A 20,523-nucleotide genomic window follows, 5' to 3' on the forward strand; every position below is an offset into this window, starting at 1 on the left:
GGGACAGCATTAGGAGATATACCTAATGCTAAATGACGAGCTAATGGGTGCAGGAAATCAACATGGCACATGGATACATATGTAACAAACCTGCACATTGTGCACATGTACCCTAAAACCTAAAGTATAATTAAAAAAAAAAAAAAAAGAAATAACACATCTCAAAACACAAACATATTGTATGGCTGTACAAAAATATTTTCTTTCTTTATAGACTTATTCTATAAGCTTTTTCTATTAAATTTTGTTTTTACTTTTTGAACTGTTTTGTTAAAAGCTAAGACACAAACACACATATCAGTCTAGGCCCATGCAAGATCAGAATCATCAATATCACTGTCTTCCACTTCCACATCGTGTCCCACCGGAAGGTCTTCAATACAATGCCTTTTTTCTGTCACGTCTCCTGAAGGACTTTCCAGAGGCTGTTTTACAATTAACTTTTTAATAAGTAGGAGTACACTCTAAAATTATAATAAAAAGTATAGTATGGTAAATACATAGACCAGTAACATAGTCATTTATTATTATTATCAAGTATCATGTACAGTACAAAATTATATGTGCTATACTTTTATATGACTGGAAGCACAGTAGGTTTGTTTACACCAGCATCACCACAAACATGTGAATAATGCCTTGCACTACAATGTTAGGCTGGCTATGACGTTGCTAGGTGGTAGGGATTTTTCAGCTCCACTATAATCTTATGGGACCACTGTTGTATATATGGCCTGTTGTTGACCAAAATCTCATTCTGTGGTGCATGACTGAATTCAGATCTCTTCTGTGTGAACAAGTTTGGGAGGGAGTTGTATTAATTATGTATGGCCATACAACGAGAAAACCTCAGTAACATATAATCATAAACATTTATTTAATTTGTGAGTCTGTGGGTCAAATGAGTGGTTTTCCTTGTCTGGGCCACACTTAACTGGTCTCAGTGTTAGTTACTCATTCACCTGTTGTCAGCAAGCAACATGACTGGGGACTAGCAAGTCTAGGAGGGTCTTGGCAAGGAGAGATTAGACAACTCAAATCTTTGTCATGTGGTCTTTCCTCCTTGAGCAGGCTATCCTGGCCTAGATCACATGATGGTGAGGTTTTGAGACAGTGATGGCAGTGAACAAGACCTCTTGAGGAACAGTCTCAGAACTGGAGCAAAATCATTTCTGTCACACTCTATTGACAAAAAAATAAAAAATAGAAGAGTCAAAAGGCTGGCCCCGATGCAAGATAGGGGTGGAGCAGGTAGGGAATACGTTCACCTCTTTAAGAGAGGAGGTGCAAAGTCATATTAGGAAGTGGGTTCAGGGAGGCCACTTAAACCACTCATGCGTTCAAGCTACCATAAGGAGACACAAAGATCCCAAGTTAGAATATAATGTGATAAAGACTATCTATAAAAGCAGTATGTGTGCAATGGTGAGACATTCGTTTACAATGTTCTTCTATCTTTATTAAACTGTTTTTAAAGAAACAAGAGAAAGAAGGATGTAAGAAAGAGGCCAAAAAAGAATTTCTGCTTTTTTTTTCCTCCCATTTTTTCCACCCCTTTCCCACCAATACAAACAAAGTCACTTACTTTGGGAGATAGTGGTGATCAATACTTGCCTGAGGCAGTCACTCCAAAGCTTGGAACTGAGCAGTTGGGAAGTCAGGCCCTGTGTGCAGAGGTTATGTGAATGCATATATTGTTTCTCTGGCAAAGAAGATGCTGTTTGGAAACTAAGCTCTTATTTACAGCCTCAGATGCCTTTCTGCATCTTTAGGGAAGGCTTTTCTGGGTTACTTTTTGTTTTTGAAGTCAGTATTGGATGCTAAGCTTCATTTCAGTTTCTCATCCTGCATTTGTCACTTGGTCTCATTAGATTTCTGGGTCTCACTTGTCTGTCTGGTTTAGACTCCTGTCAACACCCAAGGCAGGGATGGCTGCCTGCTGTATTTTACAGAACTTAGTAAATGCTAGCTATCGGTTTAAATCAATGAATCTTACACTTTCTCATCCTGGGACTCAGAACTTGCAGCATCACACCAATAACCTCTCGAAAAGTCAATTGCTGTTTTCCTGTGGGTGTTGTTACAAGAAAAGAGCCAATTAGAACTTCTCAACTGTAGGTCCCTTGGACATTGCCATGGCCCTTAGCAATGGAAAATGAAAAAGTAAAGGGAAGTGACTACAAGGTTAAGAGAAATAGCTAACCCTGAAGAGGTATTTTAAACTCTTGAGTTACAGTCTACTTGTCCCTTTCTGAATTCCCAACAGTATCTTATTCTTAGAGGAAATAACTCAAATTGAAAAGGACTAGAACTTTATGGCAATAAGGGTCTCCTGTTACTGGAATGATGCTGCAGCAGCACTTTATCTAGGAATGTTAAAGAATAAGGTAGACAAACTCACATTTGCTAGACTATTAATAGATGAGTTCTGTAGTACCTACCACATACGGAAAAACATCATTTTTGTGATTATCAATGTTGCTTATGTCTTTGCTTTTGACATATTCATCTTGATTTTAAATCCACTTTCTTAACAAAAGATGTGCATGAATTTGTGCACTTACACATGGCACTCAGATTGAAAATATGAAGTTAAAATGTATTCTGAACACTTCTGGTTCAAACCCTTCATTTTAAAAATGAGTAAGCATAACCAGACGGGTGAAGAAACATCTTGTACAATATCTAGCCAGTTGCTACATGTGTCTTAGTGCATTAAAATTGCACAATTTATAAAAACTTGCATTTACACATGAGATGGCTTAGAAGTGGTGGAGAAATCAAGAAGCTTGTACTGTAGTTTATTGGAAGTAATGCTATGTACCAACCAAGTGCATAGGGGCAAAGCCAACTCTAGGAGAAGATACAGCATATGCTACCTGACTGACACAATTTAAATACCATAAGTAGCCCTTCCTAGTTCAAAAATATTTCTTGCTTTCCTTCTTTCTTTTCTTTCTCTTCTTTCTTTTCTTTCCCTTCCTTTCTTCCTTCCTTCCTTCCTTTTCTTTCTCCTTCCTTCCTTCCTTCCTTCCTTCCTTCCTTCCTTCCTTCCTTCTTTCCTTCTTTCTCTTTCTTTTGAAACGGAGTCTCTTACTGTCGTGATGGACTGCAGTGGTGTGATCTCAGCTCACTGCAACCTCCACCTCCCGGGTTCAAGCAATTCTTCTGCCTCAGCCTCCTGAGTAGCTGGGACTACAGGCACACACCACCACGCCCGGCTAATTTTTGTATTTTTAGTAGAGACGGGATTTCACCATGTTGGCCAGGATGGTCTCAATTTCCTGACCTCGTTGTCCCCCCGCCTTGGCCTCCTGAAGTGCTGGGATTACAGGTGTGAGCCACCACGCCTGGCTGAAAAATATTTCTACTACTACTAGAGTGGCTATGCTTCCCCGTGTGTCGGGATACTCCTGTCTTGTACCTGGTGTCCTAACATAATTATTAAATTTCACTTTCAAAGGTGACCCCGTTTAGACCACATATTATTTAGTCATCTTAGCTATCAAGATAGGAAGAACAGCATAATCTATTTATATCATACAGGCTTTTCAGTTTCCAAAATTCCTTATACTTACTTAGTAGAAGTATGCTTAGAGAGCTAAAACCTCAAGAAATATCATGATCAAAACTTACAATCAATTGAAAATGATGAGCAAAACGGGGTTTGATAAGTGTGAAGGAGATAATGAAAGAGAGACCACAGGCCACTAGAGACAAATTCCACCAACCTTCCACTAGTGCCAGAGCCAATGTCCAGCGTGAAGACTGGGCACCTTGCAGGTGGTGTAAAATCAACAGAATGCTTATTCCTCAATTGCTGTACTAAAGACAAACATGCATCCTCATTTTCTATGCCTAAAAAGTCAACACAAGCTTAAAAGTAACACTGAAGGCTCAGGAACTTTTGTTCTTTTCTTTTTTTAAAAAAAGTGCTTTAATTGGTTATTTAATGTCTTGCTCCTTTAAAATAATTTCTTCTGTGTATAAATTTTAATTTTTTTCTGCAGTTCCCCCCCTCCATTCTTATCTTTTCCTTATGATTTACATTGACAAACTTGTGCAGTTTGACCTGTAGAGTTTCTCACACTCAACTTGTTTAACATGTGGCTTTTTCTTTCTGTGTATCTCCTGTAAACTGGCAGCTGGGTTGCAAGACGATCAGACTGAAGGTGGTGATGTGCTCTTTCACTGAGATGCAACTTTTGGCCAGAACTTCCAATACTATGCTGAATAGGAGTGGTGAGAGAGGGCATCTTTGTCTTGTACCGGTTTTTAAAGGGAATGCTTCCAGCTTTTGCCCATTCAATGTGATATTGGCCATGGGGTTGTCATAAATAGCTCTTATTATTTTGAGATATGTTCAGTCAATACCTAGTTTATTGATAGGTTTTAACATGAAGGAATGTTAAATTTTATCAAAAGCCTTTTCTGCATCTATTGAGATAATCATGTGGTTTTTGTCTTTGGTTCTGTTTGTGTGATGGATTATATTCATTGATTTGCGTATATTGAACGAGACTTGCATCCCAGGGATGAAGCTTGGTATCAAGATGATGCTGGCTTCATAAAATGAGTTATGGAGGAATCTCTCCTTTTCAGTTGTTTGGAATAGTTTCAGAAGGAATGCTACCAGCTACTCTTTGTATTTCTGGTAGAATTCAGCTGTGAATCCATCTGATCCTGGGTTTTTTTTTTCTCTTTTTGGTTGGTAGGCTATTAATTAAACTGCCTCAATTTCAGAGCTTGTAATTGGTTTATTCAGGGATTCAACTTCTTCCTGGTTTAGTCTTAGTAGGGTGTATTTATCCAGGAATTTGTCCATTTCTTCTAGATTTTCTAGTTTATTTACATAGATGTGTTTATAGTATTCTCTGATGTAGTTTGTATTTTTGTGGAGTCAGTGGTGATATCCCCTTTACCATTTTTTATTGTGTCTATTTTATTCTTGTCTCTCTTCTTTATTAGTCTAGGTAGTGGTCTATCTATTTTGTTAATCTTTTCAAAAAACCAGCTCCTGAGTTCATTGATTTTTTTGGAGGGTTTTTGTGTCTCCATCTCCTTCAATTCTTCTCTGATCTTAGTTATTTCTTATCTTCTGCTAGCTTTTGGATTAGTTTGCTCTTGTCTCTCTAGCTCTTTTAATTGTGATGTTAGGGTGTTGATTTGAGATCTCACTAGATTTCTGATGTGGGCATTTTAAATTTCATATGGAATCAAAGAAGACCTCATATAGCAAAGACACTCCTAAGCAAAAAGAACAAAGTTGGAGACATCACACCACCTGACTTCAAACTATACTACAAGGCTACAGTAACCAAAACAGCATGGTACTGGTACCAAAACAGACATATAGACCAATGGAGCAGAACAGAGACCTGAGAAATAACACCACACATCTATAACCATCTGATCTTTAACAAACCTGACAAAAACAAGCAATGGGGAAAGGATCTCCTATTCAGCAAATGGTGCTGGGAAAACTGGCTAGCCATATGCAGAAAACTGAAACTGGACCCCTTCCTTACACCTTATACAAAAGTTAACTCAAGATGGATTAAGGGCTTAAATGTAAAATCCCAAACCATAAAAACCCTAGAAGAAAACCTAGGCAATACCATTCAGGACATAGGCATGGGCAAAGACTTCATGACTAAAATGCCAAAAGCAATTGCAACAAAAGCCAAAATTGACCAATGTGATCTAATTAAACTAAAGACCTTCTGCACAGCAAAGGAAACTATCCTCAGAGTGAACAGGCAACCTACAGAATAAGGGAAAAATTTTGCAATCTACTCATCTGGCAAAGGTCTAATATCCAGAATCTACAAGGAACTTAAACAAATTTACAAGAAAAAAATCAAACAACCCCATCAAAAAGTGGGCAAAGGATATGAAGAGACACTTCTCAAAAGAAGACATTTACATGGGCAACAAACAAGAAAAAAACAGCTCATCGTCACTGATGATCAGAGAGAAATGTAAATCAAAACCACAATGAGATAGCATCTCATGTCAGCCAGAATGGTGATTAATAAAAGCCAGGAAACAATAGATGATGGCGAGGCTGTGGAGAAATAGGAATGCTTTTACACTGTTGGTGGGAATGTAAATGAGTTCAACCATTGTGGAATACAGTATGACGGTTCTTCAAGGATCTAGAACCAGAAATACCATTTGGTGCAGCAATCCCATTACTGGGTATATACCCAAAGGAATATAAATCATTCTACTGTAAAGACACATGCACACCTATGTTTATTGCAGCACTATTTACAATAGCAAAGACATGGAACCAACCCAAATGCCCATCAATGATAGACTGGATAAAGAAAATGTGGTACATATACACCATGGAATACTATGCAGCCATAAAAAGGAGTGGGATCATGTCCTTTGCAGGGACATGGATGAAGCTGGAAACCATCATCCTCAGCAAACTAACACAAGAACAGAAAACCAAACACAACATATTCTCACTCATAAGTGGGAGTTGAACATTGAGAACCTACAGACACAGAGGGGAACAACACACACCAGGGCCTATTCAGTGGTGGGGGTTGAGGGGAGGGAACTTAGGGGAGAGGTCAATAAGTGCAGCAAAACACCATGGCACATGTATACCTATGTAAAAAACCTGAACGTTCTGCACATGTATCCGATATTTTTTTCTTTTAGAAGAAATAAAGAAAAAAAGAGGCAACTATTGCCTGGTTGACTATCATTCTGTGATGTTAGCAGCCATTTATGTTCATTGCCTAATCCAGGAATTGGCAAACTAAAGCAGATCCAAATCCTGTTTTGTAAATAGCGTCTATAACAAAACAACTATGCCCATTTATGTATTGTGTATGGCTGCTTTACTCCAACAACAAAATTGTATAGTTGCAATAGTGACCATGTGCACTGCAAAGCCTACAGTATTTATTGTCTGCTTTTTTAAAATTATGCTTTAAGTTCTATGGTACATAGAACTCACGCTGGGAGCTGTAGACTGGAGCTGTTCCTATTTGGCCATCTTGGAGCAATCCACCCTTTCCTAGAATTTTTATTTCTCTGTTTACATTTTCTACCTATTTTTGCATGCTGTCTACTTTATCCATTAGAGTACTTAACATATTAATTATAGTTGTTTTAAATTTCTGGTTTTATAATTCTAATATTTTAGCTATATCTGAGCGTAGTTTCTGATGCTTTATCTGTGTCTTCAAACTGTATTATTTTGCCTTTTAGTATGCTTTGCATTTTTTTCTTAATAGCTATAAGTGATGTGCAGGATGAAAAAGAACTTTCTTTAGTAATCTAAGGTGCAGGGCAGGGGAGGTGTTCTATAGGCCTATGATTAGGCAACAGTATTTTTGTGAGCCTATGCATCTGGGTCGAGAACTTCATGCTTCTCAGTCCCACCCTTTCACCCTCTCTTAGGTGGGACAAGGTGGCTAAAGTGTATTGGAGCTGAATACGTTTTCCTTATCCTATTTGGAAGGCAAGAGTGGGTGGGAGTTGAGTATTTCTCTTGCCTCTGTTGGTTAGGCTCTGATAAACTCCTAATAGTTTAAGCTCTGGTAAAATAGTGTCTCTTGAGGGTAAGTCTTGTTAAGAAGAATATAGTGCTCTGATATATTTCAAAATGATTCCTTTCCCCACTCCCTGCTGGAAGAACAGGGGTTCCCCCCAACCAACCCCAGTATTCACTGTGAGACCCGTCAAGCTCCTGGAGGCAAAACTCACAAAGCTGTAGGGGATCCCCAATGACTAGGTCCCCTGGAGTTTTTAACTCTCAGACCTGACCACGCTGTGCCTCTAGCAATCCCCCAATTGCAATTTCAGTTTTCCTACCCTGGTACTGATTCCTTTAAAGGTTTCTGTTTCTGGGCTTCTGCTGTAGTAAGTTGTGATTCTCTGGATTTGCCTGTCTTTCTTACAATTTGAGGGTGGCAATTTTCCCTGTAACCTCACCTCTCTGATGAATCTAAGAGGAATTGTTGATTTTTCAGTTTGTTAACTTTTTACTTGTTAGGACAGAGTAATGATTTCTAAGCTCCTTATTTGTTAGGGAAACCAGAAGTCTATTCTCTACTTTTTAATGCTTTCAGTCGTAGGTCTAAAGGTAAACATGTTTAATAATCATCACCATTTCACTCTACTTATTTTGGTTGTCGAAAGACTTTTCTTTATGGTACTCCTAGAAATGAGCCAATCGGTGGGCTTGATAACCTTTTACTTTTTGTATATTGGGAACCATTTGTAACTTTTATTTTAGAAAGTAAGTTTTGCAGGCAGGGCGTGGTGGCTCACACCTGTAATCCCAGAACTTTTGGAGCCCGAGGCGGGCGGATCACTTGAGGTAAGGAGTTTGAGACCAGCCTGGCCAACATGGTGAAACCCCGTCTTTACTAAAATAAAAAAATACAAAAAAAATTAGCCAGGCGTGGTAGTGGGCATCTGCAATCTTAGCTACTTGGGAGCCTGAGGCAGGAGAATCACTTGAATCCGAGAGGCAGAGAACATTGCAGCGAGCCAAGAATATGCCATTGCACTCTAGCCTGGGTGACAAGAGTGAAACTCCATCTCAAAAAAAAAAAAAAGGAAAATTTTGTTAGTTAAATATTTTTGTATCACATTTTTTTTCTAATGTCTCAAATATGTTCCTCTATTCTCTTCAGACTTATCATATTCTTGACTAAAAATTTAATGATAATTATGGCTGCTAGATCTAAAGCAATCCCCAAGAATTTCTTTCTCCTGGTATCTTTGCCTTTGGTTAATCCTGTCCTATTGAATGTGGGTAGAACCTGCGACTTGTTTCTAATCAGCAGACTATGGCAAGGTAATAGGATTAGGTTATATCAAATAGGATTCCACTTTATTAGAGTGAAGTATGAGTCTTTTCTTTGCTGGCTTTGAAGAAGTAAGTTCTTATTTAGTGAGAGGGCCTTTGGAGAGGATCACTTCCTAGTGTATTAGGCCATTCTTGCATTGCTGCAAAGAAACATCAGAGACTGGGTAATTTATAAGAAAAGGGGTTTAATTGCTTGACAGTTATGCAGGCTGTGCAGGAAGCATTGTACTGGCATCTGCTCCTGGGGAGGCCTCAGGAAGCTTTTACTCATGGCAGAAAGGAATTGGAAGCTTGCACATCACATGGCGAAAGCAGGAGCAACAGAAAAAGAGAGTGGGGGATGCAGGGCGGTGGGGGAGTGCCACACATTTTAAAATGATCAAATCTCCTGAGAACTCAATATGGTGAGGACAGCACCAATCAGTGAAGAATCTGCCTTGGGTTTGGGTCATGAGAGATCTGCCCCCATGACTCAAACATTTCCCACCAGGCTCTGCCTTCAACATTAGGGATTACATTTTAACAGGAGATTTGGGCCAGAACAAATATTCAAACTCTATCAGCTAGGAACTATAAGCAGCCTCTAGCAGCTAAGAGAGGCCCCCAGGCAATAGCCAGCAAGAAAACCGGGACCTCAGTTATACATCCATAAATAAATGAATTCTTCTAACAACCTGAATGAGTTTGGGTGCACTTTTCCCCCATTGAGCCTCCAGTTCAGAACACAGCCTTGGCTATACCTTGACTGCAGCCTTGTGAGAGTCTGAGGACCCAGTTAAGCCATGGAGCAAAGGAGTGAGAGCATTGTGGATGCATCTGAACAAAGGGAAGCCATTTTTGCAGAGAACAGAAACCTAGAGAGAGAAATGACAGCACCAGAGTGGCAGGATATGCTTGCATTTTTGTCAATAAAATAGAATGACAAAAATATAAGGTGGAATTAATTACACAAGGGGTTGGCAAAAGTTTTTGTAAAGGGCCAGATAGTAAATATTTTAGTAAATATTCTGGGCAATATAGTTGCAACTATTTAACTCTGCTGTTATAGCTAAAAAGCAGTCACATAGAAAAATGGGCATGGCTGTGTTCCAATAAAGCTATTGACACTAATAGGAGGTGGGCCAGATTTGGCCAGTGGGCTGTAGTTTGCTGACTCTGAGTTGTACTCAAAGTGCTGAAAGGAATTTCTTTTTAAAAACATTCTTACAGGAAATTTCAAACACATTCAAAGTAACCAGAAGAGTTTCATAAATGCCCTGTATCATCAGTCAGTATTCTTTATTAATTCTTAATAAAGAAACTTCTGCCATTCTTGTGTCATTAATACTTCCATCTACACCACTCGATGATTTTTTAATAGATACTTTTGGATAAATTATAATTTATCCAAATTGAAATGCACAGTCTTAATGAATTAATTTTAAGAAATGGATGTACTGTGTAACTCACACCCTTATCACAGTAGAACTTTAGAAGGGGATGCTGTTAAACAGTGTCAGACCAGTCCCTGTGTGGCCTACCAGAGACTTTATGGTGCTAGCCAACCGTGGCTTTTAATCTGGTTTCCCTATAAAAGGTTGACAAGAATTTATTAGAATGGCTCTAAAGATATCCTAGTTTAAAAATTAAGATGGAAACAGTCACCATTGGGAACTGAACTAAAGTCTCTCAGAGGAACCTACTGTAGCCAAAGCTTTTGGAGCAACTATAGTCCAATCTGGCAGGCAACAGTTGACCTTTTCTGTTTGACTGATGTGACAGCCTTCAACTCGTCAAGGCCGTGGACATTGGTGCCATATTTAGCCTACCTGATGACTGCTCCAAAAATATCAATGTTGCCATGCCTTCCCTTAGTAAAGTTGATGCTCAATTAGCGCCAGACCAAGTATTCATTTGATTTGCTAGTGAAAGTCACTAAGCTTAGTGGAAAGCTGAGCTTTGGAAAGGTGAGCTTTGGATAGTGGAGTGTTATCAGATATGCAAACCTGATGGCTACCCTGTAACCAACCAAATAATCTAGCTGTGTTGAATCTAATCAAGATGTTTGATGAACTTACTAAGAATAATAATTACCTAGAAAATTCTGTCTACATTCCATCATCTTATGACATGTCATGGCATCTCTTGTGGTACTTATTCATAATCAAATCTTTGAAGTCTGGTGCTGCAATTCAAACAGTGACACATTGAGGTTGTGCCAGCTGCCTTTTGTTCAGTTCTGAGATTTTGTGTGAACTTGGCAGGGCAAGAGTCCCCCAGGTTTGGGACCTCATTCAGTTAAATTCATTAATTCACTCATTTATTCATTCAATATATGTTTATTGTGTGTACAGTAGAAGATTAATAAAATACTTAGAGGCAAAATGGGGATTTAGGGGTTTCACTGACGATAGACTCTGAAGATGAGCAGAACTGGGGTGTTAAGGAGGGGTACATAGGGGATGCTGTTATATTAGGGAATGTACAGAACAGTATGGAGACGAGGCTAGGTGATAAAGGATGACCTGGGAGTTTTGCATGACTTTGGGAAATTGCCATAAACTTAGAAAAGGGTTTATGATGGGATTAATCCTGATTGTTTCTTAGGTATATTGTGGGGATGAGGCTACAAAGGAAAGGTAGGGCTTTACCAAGAGGCCCCTTTTCATTCTGTCAGATATCTGGTTTCAAGTTAAGAACTCTCACAGCATCTTTCTTAAAGATAAAAAAAATTAGACTTAAAGAGTTCATCTTGTTTAATCCTTTTTTACTTTTTAACATAGAAAACTGAGACTCTGGGACATTGTTTTCTCAATATTACTGAACAAGTTAGAGTAAGAACCAAATAAAATAACCCAGAGCCCAGTTTTTATTCTACAGTAACAAATAAACATATATCAGACAGAGATTCATCCATGTAGTAGGGATAAAGGGTTGTTATTGCCTTAGGGGTAGTAGGATAAGTGCTCTGTAATGAAATGCTAGAAATAGAAACATCTTTTTCCCACTGGCCTACTAGAGTTCTGACTCTAACCTTTCTGGGGATAGAAGAGTTGGGGAACTTTGACATACCCAATAAAGTAAACGAAGCAAAAAAGTAGAGGCTCAGTAAGAATATAGGCAGAGAGGCAGAGAGAAGGGAAGGATGCTGTCCCCAGGGCCATTTCTTTCTCGGACTCTCCTAAAATGAAGTCTTGATTCCAGCGTCCATGAACTAGAAAGAATTGCAAGTTGCATTGCAGGGGGATGTTGATGTCAAGTACTTACTCTTCTAAGAAGGATGTTAGAACAGGAAAACGCAAAAAATTTAGCCTTAGGGAATTCTGATTTAGTGGCTTAGGAAAGGTGAGCTTAGAGGGTATATTAAGTATTCTTTTATTCCATAGTCATTTTTTTTTTTTTTTTTTGTAGCGGGGTCTTGCTCTGTCACCCAGGCTGGAGTGCAGTGGCGCGCTCTCGGCTCACTGCAAGCTCTGCCTCCCGGGTTCATGCCATTCTCCTGCCTCAGCCTCTCCGAGTAGCTGGGACTACAGGCGCCCGCCACCACGCCCAGCTAATTTTTTGTATTTTTAGTAGAGACGGGGTTTCACCGTGGTCTCGATCTCCTGACCTCGTGATCCGCCCGGCTCGGCCTTCCAAAATGCTGGGATTACAAGCGTGAGCCACCGCGCCTGGCCCCATAGTCATTATTTTGTGTGGAATTCTTCATGGAAATTGTTTGCCTCCTCTATCCCCAATTTGCAAAAGTTTGACAGAGATGAATTGAATATGACTTGAAATGCACTTATAAAGATGTAATGAAGCCTGGCTAAATAAAAGCAAATTTTCAAAGAAAATCCCAAAGTTTGAGGAAAATTGCCTCTTCTATTTGGATCCATTTCAAAATGTCAACAGTGCCTCAATCATTTAAAATCATTTTATTTAATTAAGGTTAATTTTTAATATAGCCTCTCAAGTATACATGAGAGGCTCCTGGATCAATCAATATTTTTGTTATTTTTAATTGCTAAATTGGATAAAGATTGATTTATGTATGGCTCTGATAATAGTACATTTGTATTAAAAAAGGAAAATAAAGCTAAATCAAAATAAACACTGACTTTATTTGCTTTTGGTATTTGTGTGTAACCATAACAGACACTGTCACTGCCAACCACATCCTATGGTATAAACACTTCAGTATGCTCAGTTCACTTCCACTTACCAGCACCAATATTCCTGTTCCTATGAGTATTTTTCAGAACTACAAAAGTCGACTTTACTCTGTGCATGGTAGGCCAGTGGTGCCATTGCTGGAGAATTATCACCTTCCACCTCCAGGAGTAGATCTCAAGCAATTACTTTGGGAGCTGTTTTTGTTGTTATGAAGTGTTTAGTATTATTTTATTTCCTTTTTTCTTGTATGTATTTATGGGATACAGTGTGATGCTTTGATATATGTATACATTGTGCAATGATTAAACCAAACCAGTTAACATATCCATCATCTCACATATTTATTACTTGTTTTGTGGTGAGAACATTTAAAATCTACTCTCAGTAATTTTCAAGTATACAATATATTGTCATTATTAACTATATTCTTTAACTATATTAATCTGGTGATCAATAGATCACCAGAAGCTATTTCTCTTATTTCTTCTTACAGAAACTTTATACCCTTTGGTCAACATCTTCCCATTTCCCCCTCCCACACTCCAGGCCTGGTAACCAGGATTCTACTCTCTACTGCTATGAGTTTGACTTTTTTAGATTTCACATATAAATGAGATCATGTGGTATTTGCCTTTCTATGTGTAGCTTATTTCACTTAGCATAATGTGATGCCTCCAGCTTTGTTCTTTTGGCTTAGGATTCACTTGACAGTGAGGGCTCTTTTTTGGTTCCATATGAACTTTAAAGTAGTTTTTTCCAGTTCTGTGAAGAAAGTCATTGGTAGCTTGATGGGGATGGCATTGAATCTATAAATTACCTTGGACAGTATGGCCATTTTCATGATATTGATTCTTCCTATCCATGAGCATGGAATGTTCTTCCATTTGTTTGTGTCCTCTTTTATTTCATTGAGCAGTAGTTTGTAATTCTCCTTGAAGAGGTCCTTCACATCCCTTGTAAGTTGGATTCCTAGGTATTTTATTCTCTTTGAAGCAATTGTGAATGGGAGTTCACTCATGATTTGGCTCTCTGTTTGTCTGTGATTGGTGTACAAGAATGCTTACGATTTTTGCACATTGATTTTGTATCCTGAGACTTTGCTGAAGTGGCTTATCAACTTAAGGAGATTTTGGGCTGAGTCGATGGGGTTTTCTAAATATACAATCATGTCATCTGCAAACAGGGACAATTTGACTTCCTCTTTTCCTAATTGAATACCATTTCTCCTGCCTGATTGCCCTGGCCAGAACTTCCAACGCTATGTTGAATAGGAGTGGTGAGAGAGGGCATCCCTGTCTTGTGCCAGTTTTCAAAGGGAATGCTTCCAGTTTTTGCCCATTCAGTATGATATTGGCTGTGGGTTTGTTATAAGTAGTTCTTATTATTTTGAGATACGTCCCATCAATACCTAATTTATTGAAAGTTTTTAGCATGAAGGGCTGTCAAATTTTGTCAAAGGCCTTTTCTGCATCTATTGAGATAATTAAGTAGTTTTTGTCTTTGGTTTTGTTTATATGTTAGATTACGATTATTGATTTGCATATGTTGAACCAGCCTTGCATCCCAGGGATGAAGCCCACTTGATCATGGTGGATAAGCTTTTTGTTGTGCTGCTGGATTCAGTTTGCCAGTATTTTATTGAGGATTTTTGCATCAGTGTTCATCAGGGATATTGGTCTAAAATTCTCATTTTTGTTGTGTCTCTGCCAGGCTTTGGTATTAGGATGATGCTGACCTCATCAAATGAGTTAGGGAGGATTCCCTCTTTTTCTATTGATTGGAATAGTTTCAGAAGGAATGGTACCAGCTCCTCCTTGTACCTCTGGTAGAATTCGGCTGTGGATCCATCTGGTCCTGGACTTTTTTTGGTTGGTAGGCTATTAATTATTGCCTCAATTTCAGAGCCCGGTATTGGTCTATTCAGGGGTTCAACTTCTTCCTGGGTTAGTCTTGGAGGGTCTATGTGTCCAGGAATTTATCCATTTCTTCTAGATTTTCTAGTTTATTTGTGTAGAGGTGTTTATATTCTCTGATGGTAGTTTCTATTTCTGTGGGATCAGTGGTGGTATCCCCTTTATCATTTTTTATTGCATCTATTTGATTCTTCTCTCTTTTCTTCTTTATTAGTCTTGCTAGGGGTCTATAAATTTTGTTGATCCTTCCAAAAAACCAGCTCCTGGATTCATTGATTTTTTGAAGGGGTTTTTGTGTCTCTGTCTCCTTCAGTTCTGCTCTGATGTTAGTTATGTCTTGCCTTCTGCTAGCTTTTGAATGTGTTTGCTCTTGCTTCTCTAGTTCTTTCAATTGTGATGTTAGGGTGTCAGTTTTAGATCTTTCCTGCTTTCTCTTGTGGCCATTTAGTGCTATAAATTTCCCTCTACACACTGCTTTAAATGTGTCCCAGAGATTCTGGTATGTTGTGTCTTTGTTGTCATTGGTTTCAGAGAACATCTTTATTTCTGCCTTCATTTCCTTATGTACCCAGTAGTCATTCAGGAGCAGGTTGTTCAGTTTCCATGTAGTTGAGTGGTTTAGAGTGAGTTTCTTAATCCTGAGTTCTAGTTTGATTGCACTGTGGTCTGAGAGATAGTGTGTTATAATTTCTGTTCTTTTACATTTGCTGAGGAGTGCTTTACTTCCAACTATGTGGTCAATTTTTGAATAAGTGTGGTGTGGTGCTGAGAAGAATTGTATTCTGTTGATTTGGGGTGGAGAGTTCTGTAGATGTCTATTAGGTCCACTTGGTGCAGAGCTCAGTTCAATTCCTGGATAACCTGATTAACTTTCTGTCTCATTGATCTGTCTAATGTTGACAGTGAGGTGTTAAAGTCTCCCATTATTATTGTGTGGGAGTCTAAGTCTCTTTGTAGGTCTCTAAGGACTTGCTTTATGAATCTGGGTGCTCCTGTATTGGGTGCATATATATTTAGGATAGTTAGCTCTTCTTGTTGAATTGATCCCTTTACCATTATGTAATGGCCTTCTTTGTCTCCTTTGATCTTTGTTGGTTTAAAGTCTTTTTTGTCAGAGATTAGGAATGCCACCCTTGCCTTTTTTTGTTTTCCCTTTGGTTGGTAGATCTTCCTCCATCCCTTTATTTTTGAGCCTGTGTGTGTCTCTGCATGTGAGATGGGTCTCCTGAATACAGCACACTGATGGGTCTTGACTCTTTACCCAATTTGCCAGTCTGTGTCTTTTAATTGGAGCATTTAGTCCATTTACATTTAAGGTTAATATTGTCATGTGTGAATTTGATCCTGTCATTATGATGTAAGCTGATTTTTTTCCTCGTTAGTTGATGCAGTTTCTTATTTACAATTTGGCATGTTTTTGCAGTGGCTGTTACTGGTTGTTCCTTTCCATGTTTAGTGCTTCCTTCAGGAGCTCTTTTAGGGCAGGCCTGGTGGTGACAAAATCTCTCAGCCTTTGCTTGTCTGTAAAGGATTTTATTTCTCCTTTACTTATGAAGCTTAGTTTGGCTGCCTATGAAATTCTGGGTTGAAAATTCTTTTCTTTAAGAATGTTGAATATTGGCCCCCACTCTCTTCTGGCTTGTAGTGTTTCTGCCAAGAGATCTGCTGTTAGTCTGATGGGCTTCCCTTTGTGGGTAACCCAACCTTTCTCTCTGGCTGCCCTTAACTTTTTTCCTTTATTTCTACTTTGGTGAATCTGATAATTACGTGTCTTGGAGTTGCTCTTCTCAAGGAGTATCTTTGTGGCGTTCTCTGTATTTCCTGAATTTGAATGTTGGCCTGGCTTGCTAGGTTGGGGAAGTTCTTCTGGATAGTATCCTGCAGAGTGTTTTCCAACTTGGTTCCATTCTCACTGTCTCTTTTAGTTACACCAATCAGACATAGATTTGGTCTTTTCACATAGTCCTATATTTCTTGGAGGCTTTGTTCATTTCTTTTTACTCTTTTTTCTCTAAACTTCTCGCTTCATTTCATTCATTTGATATTCAGTCCTGAGGAATATCTTTCTTCCAGTTGATCGAATCGGCTACTGAAGCTTGTGCATTCATCACATAGTTCTCTTGCCATGGTTTTCAGCTCCATCAGGTCATTTAAGGACTTCTCTACACGGGTTATTCTAGTTAGCCATTTGTCTAATCTTTTTTCAAGGTTTTTAGCTTCCTTGCAATGGGTTCGAACTTCCTCCTTTAGCTCAGAGAAGTTTGTTATTACCACTCGGCTGAAGCCTTCTTCTCTCAACTCGTCAAAGTCCTTCTCCATCCAGCTTTGTTCCGTTGCTGGCGAGGAGCTGCATTCCATTGGAGGGGGAGAGGCACTCTGATTTTTAGAATTTTCAGCTTTTCTGTTCTGTTTTTTCCCCGTCTTTGTGGTCTTATCTACCTTTGGTCTTTGATGATGGTGATGTACAGATGGGATTTTGGTGTGGACGTCCTTTTTGTTTGTTAGTTTTCCTTCTAACACTCAGGACCCTGAGCTGCAGGTCTTTTGGAGTTTGCTGGAGGTCCACTCCAGACCCTGTTTGCCTGGGTATCAGCAATGGAGGCTGCAAACAGCGAATATTGCTGAACAGCAAATGTTGCTGCCTGATCATTCCTCTGGAAGCTTCATCTTAAAGGGGTGCCCGGACATGTGAGGTGTCAGTCTGCCCCTACTGGGGGGTGCCTCCCAGTTAGGCTACTCAGGGGTCAAGGGACCCACTTGAGGAGGCAGTCTGTCCGTTCTCAGATCTCAAACTCTGTGCTGGGAGAACCACTACTCTCTTCAATGCTGTCAGACAGGGACATTTAAGTCTGTAGAGGTTTCTGCGGCCTTTTGTTCAGCTATGCCCTGCCCCCAGAGGTGGAGTCTACAGTGGCAGGCAGGCTTCCTTGAGCTGTGGTGGGCTCCACCCAGTTCTAGCTTCCCAGCCGTTTTGTTTACTGACTCAAGCCTCAGCAATGGCAGGCTCCCCTCCCCCAGCCTTGCTGCCACCTTGCAGTTTGATCTCAGACTGCTGTGCTAGCAATGAGCAAGGCTCCATGGGCGTGGGACCCTCTGAGCCAGGCATGGGATATAATCTCCTCGTGTGCCGTTTGCTAAGACTGTAGGAAGAGCACAGTATTAGGGTGGGAGTGACCCAATTTTCCAGGTGCCATCTGTCACCACTTCCCTTGGCTAGGAAAGGGAATTCCCTGACCCCTTGCACTTCCCAGGTGAGATGATGTCTTGCCCTGCTTTGGCTCATGCTCAGTGGCCTGCACCCACTGTCCTGCCCCAACTGTCCGACAAACCCCAGTGAGATGAACCCAGTACCTCAGTTGGAAATGCAGAAATCACCCGTCTTCTGTGTTGCTCATGCTGGGAACTGTAGACTGGAGCTGTTCCTATTCAGCCATCTTGGAACCCCTCCACCCCAGTCTCCTTTTTATTATCACCAGCAATTCTAAACAATACCAGTGATTAAATACTTCCCCTCTTTGCTGTGGTGGAACACTCCTACTGTCTCCCTCACCTTTTGGGATAGTACTGTTATGCTTTAAGATGGATAGTTTGGACTAAAGGCAAAATGCATGAGGTGAGGAGTCAATGGGCACAAGTATGAGTGGCCCTGCTTACCATTAGTCCTAGTAATGCACTTGGATGATTTGCTTCCCATCACTGCAACTGCAGCCTCTGTCAGTCTAGAGATTCTAAAGTCAAGTGGAAAGATTTTTCTACTAGAGTATACAGTAAGGTTTCACTACACTAAAATTTAGCTACCACCCAGTCACTTTGGCTCTTCCTGCCAGTTGACCAGCAATTGCTGAGTAATTGACTTGACTATCAAGAGGAGTGGGCAGGGAGGAGTACTTCTAAAAACCAGAAACTCTACTAGGACTCCACTTGATACTTCCATGTCCAGTAATAGCTGTAATTGGGCCTTTGGAGAAACAGTGACCTGATAGGGAGTGGTAACCATGGGCCCAGACCCCTCAGGAATAAAATATGGGGTTTCCCTACAGGCTAGCAATCAAGATGAACAGAAGCACCAACCAAAGTTGAGAAGGAAAGATGATCAAGATCATGGTCAATTACAGCACTGGGTTTGTAGCTTGTCCCATTAATCCTCCTAATTTTGTTAAACCAATTTGTTTGAAAATTCTGAATGATCACTGGATTGAAGAGCAGGTACTTATAGGAATGAATTTAACATGGGGCACAGTTAGAACTGCACAAAGCAAAGGGTGAACTGTTGAAGGCATTGTCAGTGCCCTATCCACATCTTTTGGGTTTTAACTACTTTACTGTATGCTGGCGAACTTCTGTTAGTATCTGCCTCTCTGTACATGGGGGCTTTTTGTAGAATCACCAAAGGCTGCTTTGCCCTTGTGCATGATAGACTGGAATTTCCAGGGATATGTTACCCCATCCTCTGGAAGTGATCCTCAATCAGTGTTTCTTGAGAGTTGGTGTACAAACACTCTTGTACCCACATCTCTCGAGTGAGATAGTTCTGAGATGTGTATTTTACTCCATTGCTTAGAATGTCCTTGCAGGAATCAACTCCAGGGACCCACTGCAGTAGCTGGCTTAATAATATACTCTTACTGGCTTTTTTTTCTTTATATCTCTCCCTTACTGATTTTCCCAGTACCTCTCCAATAAATACTCAGACCTTTATCTTGGAATCTGTTTCTATAGAAACCCAAATGACACCTTTCAGACACATTCTCTAAAGTTTTTGTTTTAATTCTGAGCCCAGGCAGACTGTGTGTACTTTTGATAGTAACTAATCTCTCTGGCCTTTAATTTTCCTGATCTATTAAATGCAGATATTAATAGTACCTACTTCATTGGGTTTATTACCACTATTAAATAAGATAATATTTCTAAAGCATTTAGAAAATTTCCCGACACAGATGTTATTTGTATAAATAAAATAATATTTAAAGTTTTTTCTTTGGAGGATGTAATGGGAAGATAAATCTTTAAAACCGCTTTGTTTTTTCACTGAACATTGTAAGGAGTGATATTTTCCGGCTATGTTGGTTATTGACTTTCCTAAACCATGCTTATTTTTGCTGGAAGTAACTTGACATGTGGACCAACTGCAATAAATCTGGGTTGTTGCTGTTGTTGTTTTGACTGAGTAGTAAAAATAGATAACATGCTGGCTTCTATTTTATACTTTTATTTTATACTTTTCAAATAAATTAGTAAATTATAGGATTCAAGACTGGCTTCATCATGCATTGTTGGATAGACCTTTAACTCACTATTGGTGATCCAAGTTATTTAGAATTTCACAGCAAGTTTAAATATGCTGTGAACATTAGCAGGTGCAATTATTGCTTTTTCTGTGCAAGTCCAAGATGGAAATGCCCCCCAAGGCATAAAAATGTTTTTGCATGTTGTAAGCTTAAGCAGCTTGGAAATATATGTTTTGGAAACTTTTCTCTAGCAGGTGACAGGATTCCATATTCCAATGAGCTTAGAGGACTTGGGAAAGAGTCTTTAATGAGAGATTTCCCTTTTCCTAGAGCAAAAAGATACCAGATTGAATTTCCTGATATTAGTTGTAGAGTTATGGGAATATTTTGCAACATGATTTTAAAA

The sequence above is a fragment of the Hylobates moloch genome, unplaced genomic scaffold (assembly GCF_009828535.3).
Source record: "Hylobates moloch isolate HMO894 unplaced genomic scaffold, HMol_V3 SCAFFOLD_3, whole genome shotgun sequence".
NCBI classification, from domain to species: Eukaryota; Metazoa; Chordata; class Mammalia; order Primates; family Hylobatidae; genus Hylobates; species Hylobates moloch.